This window comes from Aedes aegypti, chromosome 1 (genome assembly GCF_002204515.2).
Source record: "Aedes aegypti strain LVP_AGWG chromosome 1, AaegL5.0 Primary Assembly, whole genome shotgun sequence".
Taxonomy (NCBI): domain Eukaryota; kingdom Metazoa; phylum Arthropoda; class Insecta; order Diptera; family Culicidae; genus Aedes; species Aedes aegypti.
In genome coordinates this window covers 160,878,017-160,898,426 of record NC_035107.1, presented here as the reverse complement: position 1 = coordinate 160,898,426, position 20,410 = coordinate 160,878,017, and the positions used below count along the sequence as shown (strand labels likewise).

At 38.3% G+C, this 20,410-nt stretch overlaps 1 protein-coding gene across 2 annotated transcripts in view; it reads left to right on the top strand.

Annotated features, from left to right (window-relative positions):
- The first annotated feature begins 16,233 nt into the window (after positions 1 to 16,233).
- The window catches only part of LOC5580226 (protein unc-80 homolog), a 123,016-nt gene continuing 118,839 nt past the window's right edge, over positions 16,234 to 20,410 (top strand). For both annotated transcript variants that reach the window (XM_021852541.1, XM_021852543.1), the window contains exon 1: positions 16,234 to 16,341. The gene's annotated coding sequence lies outside the window, so the exon portion shown is untranslated. The remainder of the gene's footprint in view (positions 16,342 to 20,410) is intronic.

The window sequence follows — 20,410 nt, the reverse complement described above, 5'->3', positions numbered from 1 at the left end:
CCAAGTGCATTGCAATATCAAAAAGTGAAGTGAAATTGAAATACGTTATTATGCGAGCTTGAAATCTTGATCCGCCTTGAAAACGAAAGAAGAAGATTACCACAGATATGCAGTTTGAAAGCGCGCATATTTTAATTTAAGACTCACTAGTCCAATTGGAAGCAAATGTTACTCAGGACTGCGAAATTATTCTCAATTAAGAGAACTTTTTCGAAAATTCCTGGGAGACTGATTTGAAAGTCGTGAGAACTATTATTGAAAAATTCAAATATGAAAGCCCCTGGCGATGATGGAAATTTCTACATTCTCATCAAGAAACTTCCAGAAAGTAGCTTATCATTCTTGGTTGATGTATTTAACAAATGTTTTCAGCTGGCTTATTTTCCTGACAAATGGAAAATGCAAAATGTATCAATTTTAGAACAGGACGAAAATCCTGCTAAAGCTTCCAGCTATCGTCCAATCAGTTTGCTTTCCTTAATCTGTAAACTTTTTGAAAAGGTCATTTTGAACAGAATGGTGGTCCACAGCAATGAAAATTTAATTTTTGCCAATGAACAGTTCGGATTCCGCCATGCACATTCGACCACTCATAAACTATTACACAACAAATTTGATTCGTTCCAACAAATCTGAAGGCTGTTCTACTGGTCTTGCTCTTCTAGACATAGAAAACGCTTTCGACAGTGTTTGGCATGAAGGCTTGATTGAAAAATAAAAAAAACTTTAATTTTCCAACATACATTGTAAGAATAATCAAATCGTACACTTCAGGTTAATTATCAGAATTCCAAGTCTGAAAGACTTCCTTTGAGAGCTGGTGTTCTATTGACACATTTAGTATTTTAGCATTAGCATTAGCATTAAGCAATTCGCACAAATTCGTAGGTGGTACAGTCCTAGACCATTGTATGAGGGTTGCCTTCTTCCCGTCCGTTACCAAAGTCAGAGATTTGGGACTAATCTCCGACTCTTAAACAAGATTGAGGCATCCTCCAACAGTCGAGAACTGTCCTGGCCACGTCCTTGCGAATGCTAGGGAAAGGGAAGGAATGGTTAATTGAACGCCTACTTAAGAAAGATGCAGAGAACTCTACGACCTTCCATAGGTGTTACGGGATATTGTGGAGTGTTAATGGGAAGGGTAAGGCCATAGGATACGTTCGGTAGACGTTCTGGCAAACATGTGGAAAACATTGGTTGAAAACCGGAACAAACTCACCGAATTCGGAACACCTCTGCAACCCGTTGTTCGTCTCTCAATAAGGAACATATTGAATCGCTGAACACACAAAGGCCTATATGTTAAATCACTCCGATGACGCGTTTTTTATCCGAATCACACTTTTTATTGACGAAAAAAAAACATCCGGGTGGCGTAGTACCGGCCGAACCACCAGCGGAATCACGAAAAATTTACCATGCCGAACGCCACTAGCCATGTTTGAATTCAACTTTCGCACAAATAAAACACTCCTACTACTTTACGAAACTTTTGTAAGAACATTTGCAATTAAAATAGTACTGTCAGGCGATTCAATTTTCACATTATTCACACAATTCAGATTTGAAAATTCGCGGAACTGAAATTAACGTGACAGCTTCTATTGACACATTTAGTATTTTGGGCCAATATCATACAACATTTTTACATCTGGCTTACCTGAGTTCTTTCAGGGATGTCAAAAATCTTTGTTTGCGTATGACACAGGCCTCACCGCCAAAGGACGAAGCCTGCGTGCCATCTGTAGTAGATTGCAAAATTGCAAAAAAGTTTGGATATATTTTCTTCATTCTTACAAAAATGAAAGATTTCTTCTAATGCTTCCAAAACTCAAAAAAAACATAAGCTTTTTGTTTGAAACCTTCGAGAAGATTTGTTATCACGTTCCAATAAATTGGTCAGATGAAGTTAAGTATCTAGGGCTCATGCTAGATGAAAGATTAACTTTCAAAAATCACATTGGGGGCATTCAAGCCAAATGTAACAAATAAATAAAATGGTTGTATCCACTTATTAACAAAAATTCGAAACCTTGTCTTAAAAAAAAGCTTTTGAATTTCAAAGGATTCAAATCAAAATTTTGGAAATGATTCTGTAGCTCCCTCCCTGGTATAGTGGTATAGTACTAATGAGTTACATAGAATATCCAATATTGGAACATTGGAACAATGGTGCTGAATGGTGCTTTTCAATCCGATATTATTAAGCTCATTATCAGGTATCAGAAGGCCGGCTCCAAAGGCACGTTCCCCACCATTTGGGAGATTTGTGCCATCGCCATATTTGAGCCTATTTCATCATCTACCCGATGGGAGAGGAAAGGGAAGGGAAAGATGGGAGGAAATAGGAATGGGGTCCCTTGAAGAGGGAAGATCGCATGAGCGAAATGAGAGCATGTAGCTCCATACCACAATGGGTTCGAACAGCGCCCTAAAAAGGGCACTGCAAAACGCATGAGCGTAAAGAGAGCCTATAGCTCATTACCACAGCGGGTTAAGAATAACAGAATGTCCTGAAGATTCAGGCTTCTGAATTCAGTTTCACTTAATAAGTGTTTACCAAGTAATTGGAATCGCATTTGCGAAAAAAAAACTGGACAGTTACATATCAGGTGATACGAAGTTCCATAATCGGAGTCACAACTACCACACACAAACGAGTCAGCACGCTGAATATTTGCCATGTGATAGTTGAGTCGGCAGTGGCCTGTCAACGCTCTGACGAAGAGACTGCAATTCTGCTTTGACAGATTTGTTAAATACTTCGCCACCCTTGGAGATGGCTCAGTAATGTACAATTTTGTTTGACGACATGACTCCAAACTATTTCAATATTGCTTGTGCTGAGTTGCCGCCCAAGAGTTTATCTGAAGCTTCACCCAGCACTTCGAAATTGGAATTGCCGGTTCAGGGCCTATGAAGTCATGCGATGCTCCATCGCGAGCTAGCTCATCAGCCAATTCATTTCCAGCGATGGAAGAATGGCCAGGTACCCATACAAGGTTTACAGAGTTGACTGAATTCAGTTCCTCAATTTGAGTTCGACATGCGATAACAAGCTTCGACCTTGAGTTGGCCGAAGCGAGAGCTTTTATAGCAGCCTGACTATCTGAACAGAAGTATATGATTTTACGCTGTTGAAGTGCTGATTGCACTCCACACATAAGAGCAAATATAATAGCCTGAAAAACGGTGCAGTTTCTACCCAGTGAGTAAAACTGATTCAGCCTTAGCTCACGAGAATATACTCCTGCACCAGCTCTACCTTCAAGAAGGGAGCCATCAGTGTAACTTACTATATTGTTTGATATACTTCTTTCCAAATAGCCAGACGTCCACTCTTCCCGAAGGGAATTGTGTGGTAAATGTCCTGTAAGGAAAGTGACAAGCAATTGTGAGATCACTTGGAGCAAGGACAATTTTGTCCCAATTCACCAGAAGTGGAAACAACGAAGTGTGTGTAGATCTACGATTCACTGGATTTTTCTCCAGTAGATCCAGTACCCATAAACGATAAGAGCAAGAAAATTCTTCTTGTTTAAGATATATGTGTAGTAGCGCAACGTCGAAAATGGCCTCGAGTGCTGCTGTGGGAGTTGTAGAGAACGCACCAGACATCGCCATCAAGCACATCCTTTGGAGATGGCCCAATTTTGATTGGATTGTTCTCACTTCGCCCTTTTGCCACCACACAAGACATCCATATGCCAATATTGGTCGAACAACTGTTGTGTAAATCCATTTGATATATTTGGGTTTGAGGCCCCAAGTTTTACCAAAGGTTCACCGGCATTGACCGAAGGCCATGCAAGCTTTTTTGACTCTGAAATCAATGTGAGGTGTCCATGAAAGTTTGAAATCTAGAATGACTCCGACATACTTTACTTGATCAGTCACATTAATCTCAGTGCCAAAAAGACGTAAAGGTCGAATTCCATCGCGGTTTCGTCTTTCCGTAAAAAGAACAATAGATGTTTTATTCGGGTTAACCAAAAGGCCATATTGGCGACACCAACTCTCGACTACCTGAAGAGCGCTTTGCATCAGGTCGAATAGGGTGCTTATGCACATACCAACTATCAAAGCTAGATAGTCGTCGGCAAATCCATAAGTTGGACAACCGCTATTATTGAGTTGCCTCAATAGCGTATCTGCTACGAGATTCCATAAAAGTGGTGACAAGACTCCCCCTTGGGGGCATCCGCAAACACTCAATTTTCGAATCGCTGCTTGACGCAATGTCGAGAAGAGATGTCGGTTTTTGAGCATTTGATGAATCCAATTGGTAATCATTGTAGGTAACCCATGGTTTCGTGCGGCTTCCAATATGGCATCGAAAGACACGTTATCAAAGGCACCCTCAATATCCAAGAAAACACCCAAGCAGGATTGCTTCTGAGCAAATGCTTTCTCGATATCGTATACAACTTTGTGTAAAAGAGTCACAGTGGACTTTCCAGATTGGTAAGCATGTTGATTCACATGAAAAGGCATGTTTGCCAAATAAACATCACGGTTGTGATGATCGATAATGCGTTCCAGACATTTCAGAAGAAAAGAGGTCAGACTGATTGGTCTAAAACTCTTCGCTTCTTCATACGACGCACGTCCTCCTTTCGGGATAAACTTTACAGTAATATCACGCCAGGATCTGGGAATATACCCGGTAGCAAACTGCTTACAAGTAGCTTTTTCAAAACATGTTTGATAACTCAAATCCCTTTTGGAGCAGAACAGGATAAATCCCATCCGCTCCTGGAGATTTGAAAGGAGCAAAACTATTGAGTGCCCATTGAATCGATTCAGTAGTTACGATACTGCGAGCCGAGGCCAGAGACTCGTAACTACATGAAAAGACATTTGGTTCATCCGTAGATGACGAAAAACACGTCCACACATCCGGGGAATTGTGTATCGAATAAACATCTAAAACTTCTTCATCGGAAGTAGTAAAGTCACCATTAGGTAAGCGAATTTCGTTCACTTGGAAATCCTTAGATTTTGCAAGGATTTTGTTCAACCGACTGACTTCACTCAAACTGGAAACATTTGTACAAAGGTTTTTCCAGCCGGATCGTTCAGCAGAACGAAGAGCCTTCTTGTAAGCCTTGCGAGCTGACTTGAACGACTCTGATCCAGCTGAACGGCGTCTGTTCCAACTCCTTCTACATTGTTTCCTGAGTCTAGTCAGATCGGAATTCCACCATGGGGTCCCCCTTGTAGTCTTTACAGACCGCAGAGGACATGCTTCTTCAAAAGCTTCAATAATGTAGGATGTTGCAGTATCAACGGCATCATCCAGATCACTTGGATTTTCAATGGACGGAGAATATCCATGAAATTTGGTCGCAACCAATTCAATGTAGAGTTCCCAGTTTGTTGACCGGGGATTCCTGAAACGCAAAGTCTGCGCAGTTACATTTGAATGTTCAAAGAAGATGTAGCGATGATCAGATAATGATTCCTCATCTGATACATGCCAATTCGTCAACTCGTGACTGATTCTATTCGAGCAGAGGGTTATGTCTAACACTTCTTCTCTATTAGAAACCATGAAGGTTGGGCGATTGCCTATGTTAAGTAATCCAAGGTCTGTACTACTTAAGTATTCCATCAGACTGAAGCCTCTCTTACCTTCGGTAGCCACGTCGATTATGCCTGCAAGAGAGCCTCCACAGCTATTGTGGCACTGTCCCGGATGATGTCCAATAGCTCTGCGGTGTACGCCAGCAAGCGAAAGCTTCTGGCCAGTGTCGCCTCGTCCATACTGAGGTATGGTGGCCCGGCTTGGGGCACGGCCTTAAGTACCAAGAGCTACCGTAGCAAGCTAGAGAGTACTTATAGGCTAATGTGCCTGAGGGTTGCGAGCGCGTACCGTACCGTGTCACACGATGCACTCTGCGTCATCACCGGTATGGTGCCTATTGGTATCCTTATCATGGAAGACATAGAGTGCTTCGAAATGCGCGGCACAAGAGGCATACGCAGGACTGCCAGACTGGCCTCCATGGTCAAATGGCAGCGTGCGTGGGACAGTTCCACCAAGGGAGTGTGGACTCACAGGTTGATTCCGAGGTTAGATATCTGGGTCAATAGGCGCCATGGGGAACTAACATTCCACCTGACACAGGTCCTTTCGGGCCATGGTTGCTTTAGACAGTATCTACACCGTTTCGGTCATGCGGGTTCTCCCGAATGTCCAGTTTGTGCAGGTTTAGAGGAAACGGCGGAACACGTTTTGTTCGTGTGCCCGCGTTTCCGCACAATGCGTGACCGCATGTTAGCCACATGCGATCGGGACACGACTCCGGACAATTTGGTCCAGAGGATGTGTGAAGACGAGTTTGGCTGGAATGCCGTTTCATCGGCTATCACCCACATCGTCTCGGAACTGCAAAGGAGGTGGCGAGTGGACTCGAGGAGTGGCTAGTGCAGACGCTAAACAACAGGTGGTCCAAGGGTTCGCAGTCGGCCACGTAGGTCATACCGGTGCCCTACGGTCGAAATCGACCCTTACAGCGATTAAGTGGCCGCGGGGAGAACATCCTGGTAGCGCTGCTGTCGTGGCGCCGGCCTACTGGGTGGATACGAGCCTCTGGTTGTTCGGGGCAGGTGGAGGCCCCTTCGTCAGCAATCCCAGCTGGTGCTAGCTGATAGGGCCTGAGCCTTCAGTAGGTCAAATTGCGAAGCCCGCAGTATCAGTTCTTGATACCTGCGGTGCAGCTGGGCGCGGGCGTAGTGGTCGACCCTGCCCGCTTTCAGCGGACAACGGGAGGTGAGGACCACTTGGGAAGCTGGCAAAGCGCCAGCATGCTACCTTGGTGGACCCCCCTAAGCGTGTCATCGATGTTCGTTGCTGCATGGCTACGCAGCTAACCTGGAGGATGCGATGTGCAATAGCCCCTCTTCGAAGCAATGCCTTCTTGGTGGTCCCGGAGAGACGAAGGGTTTGGCGGCAATGGAAATGGTTTAGTGGGTCGGGGGTGTAGTCCTGTTTACTGCTTGCATGTAGTAAATGGTCCCTAACCCCACACGGCGTCTGTTGAGCAGATTATCCCCCCATTGCTTAGAAAAAAAAAAAAAAAAAAAAAAAAAAAGACTGAAGCCTCTCAAGTTTATATCTGAGCTGCCCCAGATGATGTGATGAGCATTGGCATCACTGCCCACAATCAGCGGAAGGCCTTTTGTTACGCAGTGTTCGACAACTCGTTTGAAGTCATCCGTAGGGGATGGTTCATCATGTGGTAAATATACCGAACAATAGACGTATTTCCTGTTGAGGTCACCAACAGAAACATCGATTGTGACAGCACATACATCTCTGGTAGTTAACTCAGAAATGAGTGTAGCAACGATTGCTTTATTAACGAGCACGCATGCGCGGGCATGGAGCGCGAGTTTGCCATTTCAAGTTTGCTGAAAGTAGCAAAAACCGGATCCACAAGGTTACCAAGATAGAAGTTCCCTCTACGAAAGTAGGGTTCTTGAACTAGCGCCACTTGGGCTGCACCATTTTGCATGAGTCTGCAAAGATTGATCGTTGCTGTTCTTTTATGCTGAAGATTGATCTGAGCTAACCTAACCGTAGCCACTACCCAAACTAGGCAGGATTAAGCTTTTTGCAATCTCAGCACGAAAAAGACCAGCAACGAAAAAACCAGATCGGTATCTATTTGAAGCCGCCAAAGGCGAAAGAGCACAGAATACACTGTGTAAAACGCATAATGCGAATCCATATATGTGATAATTTAAATTAAATGTCAACATATTAATAATCCCACCCTTATGAAACCTCAGGATAGAGACTGAAGAAGGGCAGCCGATTATCTCGGAGAAACACAAGGTCACCTGTACCATTGCTCCGGGTAGCACAAGAAGGACTCAATACTGTGGAGGGCGCCCTGGTACCCCACAGGCTCCGTTAGCGGTTAGGTTTTATCTAGACCTCCTAACCATTCATTCCTAGGCACGGTACGCATCACACCATAAATTAGGGGTCACCTGTGAGGTGGACTTTTACCACCGGAACAGGCAGTCCGTAGTGTTAATTCTTAGCCAGTTGAAACAACCGCTACCGACACTACGCGGCTATCTAGGCTGCTCGGGAAAAGGAGGTTAATATTGATGATTAACTCCTGACGTGCCCAAGCAGCCGATAAGCTCATTAACGTAAAGGTTTTTGCAAAAAATATGTTTCTTTCGCAATTTTTTTTTTCAACGTGATCGTCCTTATTGAAGATTCACACCTCACATGATTTGCAAAAATGGGTACAAGGAAAGAAATTGTTATTTTTACTGTAAAAGGAATCTCCAAGAACAATTACGTTGTCAAAATGTTTCTAAGAAGATGTGTATGTCAATTTAAAAAAGGCGATTTATCGTGGAGAATGTAGAATTTCCTTTGAAAATTGCCTACCTTTTGGTGTATTCCGTGATTCATGGCATTTCCATTTTGAAATAACCCAAACATGTAAATTGTAAGGGGTAGGCTTTCAAATTCGTCATGAGAGGCCATGAATTAAGTTAGTGACAGTATTTCAAATACTACCGAACATTCTTTACATAGTGATCACTGTCACCCCATATCAGCGAAGTTGAAAAAAATCAATCAGAACATTTTTTAAACATATGAATTAAAAACTATGAACTATGAACTATGAAATTAAATTAAACTATGAGCAAAACAACAACTTTGTACCAAAAAAATGCCTAGAAATGGAAGTGGGAGGAAGATGGTGTCAGCGTCCTATAGGAGGCCTGACTGTAAGTGTGATGAATTAGCTCTTGACTAGAACTGTTAATTTTACAATAGTGTAGCATTATTTGCTTGAATTTTCATGTTCGTTCAATGCTTTATAGTCAAATGCAAGACGCCTGCAATATTGAATATCCGTGAACTCAACGCAAATCATCTGACACATTGTAAACTCTGTTTCGCCAACCGTTGCTCTTCGTGTGGTACCGTAAAACGGGGTAACTTTGATAATGCGGGTAACTTTGATAGTGCGAGACTCTCAACATACTAAACGAAATAAGAAAGTTTTTGTTAATTTGTTTAGCTAAACGAATGCAAAAGTAAATAGTATTAGTATGACACTACATGTTAAAGCTATTTTCGTTGGAATCAAGTACATTTGAGGATTTATATGCAGATATTGAAAATTTATAAGATTTTAGCAATTTTGAAACGCTCCCAAACAATCTGTTCTACGATCACTATTTGATGAAGTCATAATGAATTCGTCACTTATACTTGACAGCCTAGTTATAGTAGAACATGAATTCGGTCTCATAACTCTAAGCGAAAACTATTTTTACAAACTGGGACCATTTTTGTAATCTAAGTCAGAAATTTCCATATAGCGTTAAACGCCTAGGGGTATGCAACGCCCTACAAATGTTCCGTGATTCATTCAATTTTATTCAATTGATGCTCCATTATCAAAGTTACCCCAAAACAGAAAACCGACTTTCGATTATATGAAAAATTATATGTCCATTCAGAATAAATCTTTTGACAATTTATTAACTGTAGTCGATACTAAGGATACCAGTACTTGTTTTAAAAATATGAACTATAATTCTTTGAAACAGCATGCATAAATATTCAAGTTTTCTTCGAAAAAACTATCAAAGTTACCCCATTTTACGGTACGTAAATCTGCGTATGCGGCATTCACTGAATCATCTCAAACAGCGCATGCTACACTTTTCGCTATTTTTAACTGCAGACTTCTAAATATTGTAAACCTCTACTGGTATGATTTGACCGGCACCGAACTGCTGCCTCCCACATTCACAAATACTTCGTAAGAAACACTACATGTTGCCTACGATACATTCTTTAGGTAATGAAAATTTTGGCTGGGTGGAAAATGTGTGAGCCAAAAATGAAGTTATCTAAACAAATAGATTTTGAACAACAAATTTGCAATTGGTTTGCAAAAATCCAGCAGACAAAGCTCTACATTAAATGAAATATTGGACTTCGAAACAGGTGTGAAGCAAACATGTTTTGCAATTCAAGAAACATGATGGGAAAATTGATCATTGAGTCACACGATTTCAATCCTTTGAAATGGAAGTAATCCGGGGTATCATTGATCAGCGGGGTAACATTGATCGGAATGACTCATCTCATAAAAAGTTCGTACCATCATTTATTGACGGAACATTTCCAAAGCATGAATGGTGCTTCTCTTTCTCATATACATGAGCTAATTCGAATAGAGATTTTTGTGAAAATTGTGTTTATTTCATGCGTAAATTTGTCAACTTTGTGAAACAATGATTTCAATGGTTAAGGATAACAGTACCGAAGATTGACGTCTCATATAAGTTCAGCAAACGATATGAACAAGGAAAATGCGGTTCTCACTAAAAATGGTATTGCCGAAAACGATTCCGATGTCAGAACTTTCATAAGAATGTTCAGTTAGGCAATATAAACGAATTGCTGTTAAGAATGTTTAATTTACTTAGAAAATTGTCTACTTTTAGGCGCATTCCACTGTTAGAAGTGTTTTTAATTTTCAAATAACTCTAAAAGTAAATGACTTGTAAGCGTTTGGTCTTCATATTCGGCGTCAGGGGCCATGATTTAAGTAAGTAAAGACATTTCAAATATTACTGAATATTGTTTACATAGGTGATCAATGTTACCCCATATCAGCTAAACCAAAAAATCACCTAAAACATATTTTTAAACATGGTTAAATCTTTCAAATAGTAAAATACAGCATATAGTCACGAGCTATTGGTGGCAGTACTTGTTTTTAAAAATATAAAACTTGCAACATTTGCATTTTCAAATGAAATATTTAAGAAATATCCAAAAAAGTGATCAATGTTACCCCGGATTACGGTACCAGTTTCGATGTATTTTCTATGAACGTTATTTATGATAACTGTTATCAATGTGCAATTTGTGTAAAATTGTTGATTGCGGTCTACTAGTACTGGATTACATGGATTTACTTCTAATTCTAGTCCTTGATTTACACATGATGATGACCTCTAAGTTTTAGCAGAAGCCCCAATCCCTGGAGCAGAGTTTTTCATCAAAATGGATACAAATTTGATCATTTTGAAACGCAATATTTTTCTATGAAATTATGGGAAAATTCCACAGGGAACTGCCAACATTTGAACGTTTAGCTTGATACTATTGAAACGTAATCATTGAATATTTCCATTTTAAATAAGATTCATCTAACAGTTATTTTGAAAACAACTTTTAGCATTTAGTTGTTCATGAGCCTATTAAGGTAACCGTCGTACTTCCCTAAATTAAGTTTATTACAACCAACTGTTAGCATTATTGAAACCGTGCCTGAAAAACTCTGAAAATTATCAATTCCATCCGAAATAACGGTACCGTAATCCGGAGTAACTTTTAACAGTACACTGTATTTTGTTCTATAAATGTTTTAAGGTACACACCTCAATTTTTTTAGAGCACAAATCTAAAGAACCACAAAACCATGCACTCCGAAAATTTAATCGATTGTTCACCACCACTCAATGACCAATTCATCAAGTTTGCAACTTAAATGGTAGTCTAATTTTTCAGATTTGTACTCTTAAAGATTTGAGATTTGATTTCGATTTACATTCACCTTAAGGCTCAAGACTCCATCATTCAATCATCAGCAATCATCGATAACTAAAAACCAGTTTTTTCGTTCAAATTTGAAGAAATCTTCATGAAAATCTATCATTGAATTACACTATAACCTCAATTTACGAACTAGATCGGGGGTGCGTAAATTGAATCAATGCGTAAAACGAGGGAGCTCAGTTCGTAAAACGAGGTTTTGCCGTTTGGAGTCTTCTTGTATGAAATTGATTTATACATTATTATACATAAATTATTTAATACATTGGGTTCTAAATCAGGCTGGAATGTGTGCAAGTTAAGGTCTTCCAAGAACTCTTTGGAGTTTGGGCATATGATTCTACATGAGTTAACGGAGATCAATTTATCATTTCTATGTAGAAGAATGTCTCACAATACTGGACCCTAGAAGATTGTTATATTTTAAGAAGCGTTTGTATTGTCAGATCAAAATTTTGGTAACTAAGCGAGTACAACAGGTGTTCTAGTTCAGAATATATACCTGCAATGTACTGGCATATTTAGCGATCCTTTGATGTTTTTTTGATATGGCACAGGCCCTTATCTATTCATAGTAGTAAAATGAGTATTTTTATAATTTGTGCCGATGTCCTAGATCCTCCAAGGACTCCATTGAATATAGGCCAAATACAAATAGTAAGTGCAATACAATGATCGATTTTTATGAAAATTGCTTAGATTTTGAGTGTAAAAAACTGCTTCTGAAAGTTTGATAAACGATTAAGGTTATTTTCCTCTTAAGCACGTTTGAAAAACTGTTTTAATATTTTTTTTATTTAACTTTTACGGAGTAATATTGATCATCCATTTTAATAATGGAGTTATTTAATTTTTTAATTTTGCACGCAGTTTCCTAAGGAAACTACACATTTTTAGAGTAGTTTATTAGTTACGTTCGTTTCCGGCGATACCATTCTTAGTGAAAACAGCATTTTCCTTGCTCATATGTTTTGTAGAACTCATGTGAGGCACGAATCATCGGTAGTATCATCCATAAACTTCAAATTCATTAATTCGAAAGGTAAAAAAATACGCACAGACAATGCATAATTATCACAAAAACCTCAATTTTAATTAACTCAATATAAGAAAAAGAAGCACCATTCATGTAAGTATAAAAAATGTTTCGTCGAAAAATACTGATGCCAAAATTTTACAGAAGGGCGATCAATGTTGAGCCGCTGATCGAAGTTATCCCTTTTTAAGGTACACACCTTAAATTTTTATTATTATTCCTGACGCAAAGTGAATCTGGGTTTGGAATACGCAAAAATAATGTTTTATCCCTTGGCCGGGCTGGTGTCAAAATAAATATTTTTATCACAACGAATATTTTCCTATGAAAGTAACACGGAAAATTATCCTATTTTCCATTGTCATCAAAATTTTGAAGATGCAAATCTTAAACGTTATCGGTCCGAAAGTGTAAAATATCAAAAAAATCTCAAATCTATATTTTAAGTAGAGCTTGAAATTTCCTTTGTAATAATTAGTGTTAACAATTCACATGTGGTCTTAATTCCTTCAACTGACTGATTCTGACTCGAAACTATACACAAATCGGGATAATTTGTTTTAAAGGAAATTTGCAAAAATGGTCAATCGGCAAAGAAAGCTCTCAGTTAATAACTGTGGAAGTGCTCATAAGAACACTAATCTGAGAAGCAGGCTTTACCCCAATTGGGACGTAACGCCAGAAAGAAGAAGATGACCCTTTATAATGCAGTAAAATCAACAAATGAAATCGATATATCTCAAAATCCAACTAATAAATACGAGGTCTTGAGTAAAGTTGTTCTGGAGATCGAACGCTACCTGATGGTACCTCATTTAATTTGGAATTTGACCGCTAGGTGGCACTAGTGTGCATGAAGCTTATTTTTGTTTTGCAGATATCTCAGAAGCCTGTCCATTCAGAAAGATGGCGTCTTCGGCAAATTTGTTCAGTAACGTAAGGGCTATCATTATTCGAACTAATTGATTCCAAATGTTTCCACCAGGCGGCGCTAGTGAACATGAAACTTTTGTTTTGCAGGGAACCTGACCACTTATAAAGATGGCGTCTACGGCAAAGATGTTAAGTAGTTCAAGGACTATCATTATTCTAGGCAAGAGATTTTGCCACCAGGCGGCGCTAATGAGCATTATTAACTCCAACAATTTTAGCCCTTGAGCTACTGAACAGCTTTGCCGAAAACACCATCCTACCTAAGTGGTCAGGCTCCTGAAATATTTGCAAAACAAAACTTGCATGCACACTACCACTGCCTGGTGGTGGAGTTCTGAAACTGAATACAATTGATCTCCTTAACAGCTTTGTCAAAGATAGTTTTTCTATATTTAATCTATGAAAAACCAAGGGTTTTGTACAAAGTACAACGCGAGACGATTCGTTTTCTTCACAACAATTTCAGTCTCATGTTTTTCTTTAGGAATTTATCAGTAAAGTATATAATTAAACAATCCTGCAAATGTTTGTATTGCAAATTCATGTTTTTCACATTTCTTATATGTTAAATTAATTTCAAGTCTATATGTATGTGTTTGCAACTTAATCAGTCTCTAAGAGCCAAAAGTTCAAAGACAAAATTAAGTCAATAAAAAAAATTCTTGACAACAAATCAAAAGGACTTGAAGCCAAACGACTGTAATTGTTATGCTAAGAGATTTTTCAAGAGTGAAATGCCATCATTATTTGACATATTACCTTTTAAACAACTACAGAAAAGAACACAATCATCACTCATCGTAAATGTTTGCAAATCAATCCTAAACATTATACTTTCTTATTAATTTACATGAAAAATCATCTATTTAACTTTGTCAGCAACGCAGTTCTTTGTTCAGATGCCAGTCCGCATCGTGCTCCAAGTACCGAAATTACGCCACTGTTGATATCTACAGAAAACTTCTAGCGATTCTGACAGTTGATCATTGTAATTTTAGGCAGAAGTATTTGAGGAAGCCATTTTAACTCTTTTTCAGCAGAATACGTAAAAGAGAAACTATGGTCACAGACAAACAGACGTTACACTCTCATCATTGTCCATCGAGCACCTTTTTAACGATCGATTCAAAAATATGGTATGTGGCCAATCCACCACCCGCAGCGCTCGCATCGTTTTTGTTCGTATTTGACGTTTACACACTATCGACATCTGTTGGTCTGTCGGCCAAACACACCAATTTTAGCTTTAGGCGTACATGTCCTTGTGACTATGATTTTGATCGAGATTTGTTCTAAGTGTTACGTCTGTTTGTCTGTGCTATGGTATTAAACCTATGAAATGAAGGGCGTCTCAGAATGTAAAGGTCATTATAGAAAAAAATGGATTTAAAAAATGCATTCTTAAACTAATTATTTCTGACTAAATCTGCCCAAAACTGCATACTAATTTTACTGATTTTAAGTTAACGACATCATCAGATCATACATAATTTCGAACAAACTAATGAAATCTGTGATATTATTCCAGGAAATTCTAAAAAAATACCAAGTTATATTTCTTCTTTCTGGCGTTAAGTTTGTGTTCTAATGAGCACTTGCACAGTTATTCACTGGGCGTCTCCACTGCCAATTGACCATTTTTGCATTCGTATATCTTGTGGCAAGCCCGAAGATATCACATGGGAAGTCGATCCCTTTATGGAAAGATTCTGGTCCGTCGGAATTTGACCCCACATCCCTCAGTTTTATTTTGATCACTGATGTCTGTATCGACACTGATAGATTTTTTTTTTTTTTTTTTGTGGATCTAATTTTTGCCAAACATTTTTAGAACGAGTCTTTTAAAAAATAACTCGCTCTATTCAAAATTGTTTTAGGGAGCTTTCTTAAGAATGCTACGCCATTTACGATGTTAAAGTGAAGAATATCGTATAAAATTCAGAAGTCACGCTTGATGGATACAAGAATCAAATATCAAATGTATAATTGCGAATATAACATTTTCCAATTTGAATATGCCCAGCTTGTAATTAACAAGAGCTTTCTGAATATCATTATCAAAGTAAATTAATTTTAAACGCCTTACCCAACCTCCACAATAATCACATATTAAAGTTGCAGACCAGCAAAGCTTTAAGTGTTGGTTATTTGTCTAACTTGAGGCAAAACCGTCTGGCTCTTAAAGCAACTGGTCGAATTGGCCACATGTCTCACACCCAGCATCCCTCGTACTGTAAACATAGAACCGAAGATCATGTTCGGTACACGAAGATTTCTCACTATACCGGCTCACCATGGAAACGACCCAAACCGGCTTTGAATGTTTTTGTTCATTTCCTCCGAAGGAAATGCTGACAACAATCCTTGTTCTGCACTGCTCTATTTTCAAAACAAACTCGTATCCTAGCAATGTCCTCCAGCCTCCCATCATCTAACGAACCAACACCGGTAGTAAACAACCCGAGTGGACCATGTGCTCGTTCGGTTTTATGAATGAATGCACGTGGCTTTGTTTACTAACAAATTTAACCGAAGTCAGTGCGCATACTCGGCTTTGTTGCAAGTTCCCTGCGAAAATTCCGAAATCTGAAAGATAAACGACGCCAGTTTTCATCAGATTTTTCCATGGCCTTTTCTCATTTACAGTCTGTCAAGGAATCAGTAACCATCTTCGGGAGCTTGTAACAAAATGTCGCTTCACATTCTGTGTCGTTTTAGTGCAAATTAAATCTTTCTAAATGTGGAATACTAGGTAATTATAGCATTAAAAGCTTAAGCTTGCAATTTACTGTCGATAGATACTACTTTCGGTCGGTTTTGTGTGAGTTAAAAGGGCGAAAAGTGCAATTGAAAATTCGGGTGGAGTACCGATCATGGATGCCAGAGTAGCGTGAAGATTCAGTGAAAATTTAAGATAAAAACCAAAAAAATGGCATTTGGTTATATAATTCTGTAATAATTTACCGGAAATGAAGCTCGGAATATAGTTTTTCGTTAAATGTACGTGATACTGAAAGTTTTCGTGCTGCAAATAAGGTGAAAATGGCAAATTACTGTGATGTGAGGAAAAAGCATGATGGCGACATATTGAAATTTTCTTCCGTTTGCTATCCGCCATGTAACACAGCTTTCAGTGGGTGGAATGTGTAATGATGGAAACGAAAAATCATTGCCGCGGTGCTTTCCGGGTCGATATGGAGTGGTCTGTGTGAAAATGTATCCCTTGCTGATTGCTGTTAATATTGACGGGTGCTGAATAATGTGACGAGAAACGCAATAAGGATGGATAATGCAACGGAGAGTTATGCTTAGCAGTGATGCAGTGGAGGAAATGCTTTGAAAATCTGAAGTGTGTAGATTAAGGTGTATTCGAGAAGAAAATGTTATAACGGTCCAAAAGATGACGAATGTAAATGAATATAGAAGACGTGTACAATCAGACGGGGCTCTTTTGATCTTAATTTTGATTGTCATATTTTAAACATATATTTTATAGTTGTGGTATTTGAACTGAAATACTTTCAAATGCCTTCTTCATTAATAAGCCCGAGGATGAAGAAGGATGAGATTGTATGAGTGTGTTGTTAATAATTAGCAATCACCTACATGTTTCGCATTACGCGTTTTACACAGTGTATTACATGTTTTTTTACTTTTAGCGGCTCTTAAGGAGAAGATGAATTGAAGCCACACCTTGAATCTTCGAAAGCATAAATATGAAGAACCAGATAAACATTCAAACTGGAAATTTGTTCGTTTGATCACCACTAGCGAGAAGGTTTATGCTCTCATCGGTTTTCATATCGCGTTCCGCGGAACACTTGGCGCTCCGTGAAGCCTTGGCAAGTGCTCCGTGACAGTTTTGAAAATTTTTACCAACACCTTGAAATCTCTCAATTTTTGTTTTAAAATATGGTTTTAATTATACCAATTCAAGCCATATCCAGAATTTTCAAGAGTATAAATTCAAAGAATAACACAACCGATCTCGCTGAAAACTTTCGTTGGTTGTGACTAGAGGGTCTTGTTTCCCGGATTTGAAAAAAAAAACCCGGGTTATGAGATTTTTATTTTCAAAATCCTGGGATTTTCTAAAATGCATTCAAAACAAGCGCAAAGCTGCTTGTATGATATATGCGAGATTCTCAAATTTAAGTTGAATAACGTAATTTAACCGACTTTCTATGGCATATGTATACACGCTAACTTAAAAGTACCCATTAAGTGGGTATCATGTACCCATTATCACGAAAAGTGGCTTAACTCATATAAAGAGTAAAGTCCACTTACTCATTAAAGAGTATTGGCTGTGAACTTCAAATAATGGGTATTTTTAACTCGTGGTCTCCAATATAAAAATGAGTATTAATACCTTTTTTTCATCGCATATGCGGCATATTGAGGTAAGGGCTTCAAGAAAATGTTTAATAATGTAAAACCGTAATGATTAGGCTTCACATAAACAAAATTTATTCAACATATTCCATGGAATTAATATTATTGTTCATTTTCCTTTGCGGAAGTTCCTATACGCTGGTCAATGCCCATCAAGGTGCTGATTTCCTTCCCCTCCATCAGAGTCGTCTTTGCCTCCATACTAGAACCGGAACGAACCTCGTAGAAATCCATTTTATCGGGAATCGACGCAGCGTGCAGTATTGCCTTTGATAATCCAGTCTTTATCATCCGCATCCTTCAGGTTTTGTAAATATCTGCATCAAGAAAATCCATAAATTAGTGAAAATCATGATCTTAGCATAAAGTTTCCGACGGTGTTACTTACGTGTTAATATAATAGGGCTTGCACTATTCTTCCGTCCAAAATTTAAGTATAGTTTATGTTTGAAGTTATAAGAAAGTTATATCCAGAACATTGTGACGATAAATCGCGTAATTTTCTCACTTAAATGTACAATTTTTCCTAGCGGCGACAAATGGCGGTTTTTCTTGTGTCCAACTATCATGTGTAATATTTACCCATTATTGTTACAAGAGAGGCTTCTCCATAATGTGGTTAAAATACCCTTTTTAATGTCATCGAAAAATACTCTTTTTCTGATAATCGTCATGAAAATGGGTACATGATACTCATTTAATGGGTACCTTCAAGTTAGCGTGTACACCATTGAGGCAATAACAGTACTGGACAAAATAGTACGCATTGGCCGTTTTTCCTTACAAAAAAAAAGGCCAGGTTGGGAGGTTGGATCTCAGCCTTTAGGGTTTCGATCGACCTGTTTTTTTTACCGCAGCTTGAAAATAGCATGAAATTTTCACAGTAGGAAATTCGCAGCTTAACATAAACATGCCTTTAAGTAATTGCAAACCTAAAATCCAATTATATGAGACAAGCAAGTTGCCTTCAAAATATATCCAAATAAAATTTTTGCCAATTAACGCAGAATAGACTATTTTCAACAACGTAAAAGTTTATGTTTGAAATATTTTGAATTTTCTGTTAGAAAAAAAACATGTTTTTCAATGTTTCCATGAAAACTTCAGGTCGATCGAAACACTAAAAAATGAGATCCAGGCCTACAAATTTCACCTTTTTTTATGAAAAACAGCCAGTGCATACCTTATCCTGACCAGTAATGTATATCACAATTACATGACAGTTGTTTAACTTTAGTAAGGACCTTGGGTCTTTTTCGACCCATTTCAAAATTAAAATCAATATAACTTTTGATTGAAACAACCTAACAATTTAAAATTTTCTGACAATTATTTTTTTGTGAGAAATTTTGTTTTTGCGGAAACAAAAGTTTTGAATAACTCCTTGGGGAGCTTCCATAAAAATAGTTACAAATTGTGACTTAGGGTCGTTTTCGACTCGAAAATTCAAACAGCTCTAAAAAATCAGTGTGTTGACCGAACTTAGTTCCGTTGGGCTCAAATTAAAGGCACATATGTCTGGTTTCAGAAACTCTTCCGGAGATCCGGATTTGGTCACTGTGACCACCGGGAACCTGCTACATCTGAACTAAGTCCCTTTACATACTCTTACTTTGACAACCTGTAGTTTCGTAGCTAAACAAGTAATCTGAACCGTCCTAAGGGGTCGTCCATAAATGACGTAGCTTTTTAGGGGGGAGGGGGGTCTTCACGAATTTGTGACGATGTGTGACGAGGGGGAGGGATGGGTCCTAGCTAGTGGACGTAGCATTTTGAATCACGTCGGTAAAATGAGAGGAGCTGAAAAAAATTACATACAATTATTTTTTTATCAAATTCTTTTTTCTTTTTTTGATCTAAAAAGTTGGGTTCTAAAATGATGATTCAGCTTCAAAACATTCATATGACAAGATTGAAAAAAATCTAAGAAATTTTTTATTTTCTGTAGTGCAATCAAACAGATTTTTTTAATGCTTTAAATAATTATGTGAACATTATATTCAGGTATTATTAACTAATTTATAAATAATCAAAAATCAAGGCTTTAATGACTTGGAAAACATTGTTTCAGTTTTATTCATATTTTCTGTTAGAGCTTATTTCTTTAAAAAACATATGTTCGCTTTGGCAAATATTACATTAAAGCAAGATATTCATTCCGTGAATTATGCTCTCAATGTTGCAGAAGATCTCCACCCAATCAACTCATCGATTCGTTTTGATATATCAATGCTCTTGATGGAATAGCCTGAATAAAACTTGATGTTATCGAAATTGTTCTATCGTTCAATTTTCTCAATAACTCGGTAATTTGAAGAAATATTATATTTAATATATAAATGTTTCGTTATAGGTTGTGTAAGATTATTTCAGTATGGGAACGATAATGAAATTAAGCTGAAATATTAATAAAGTTGAATAAATTG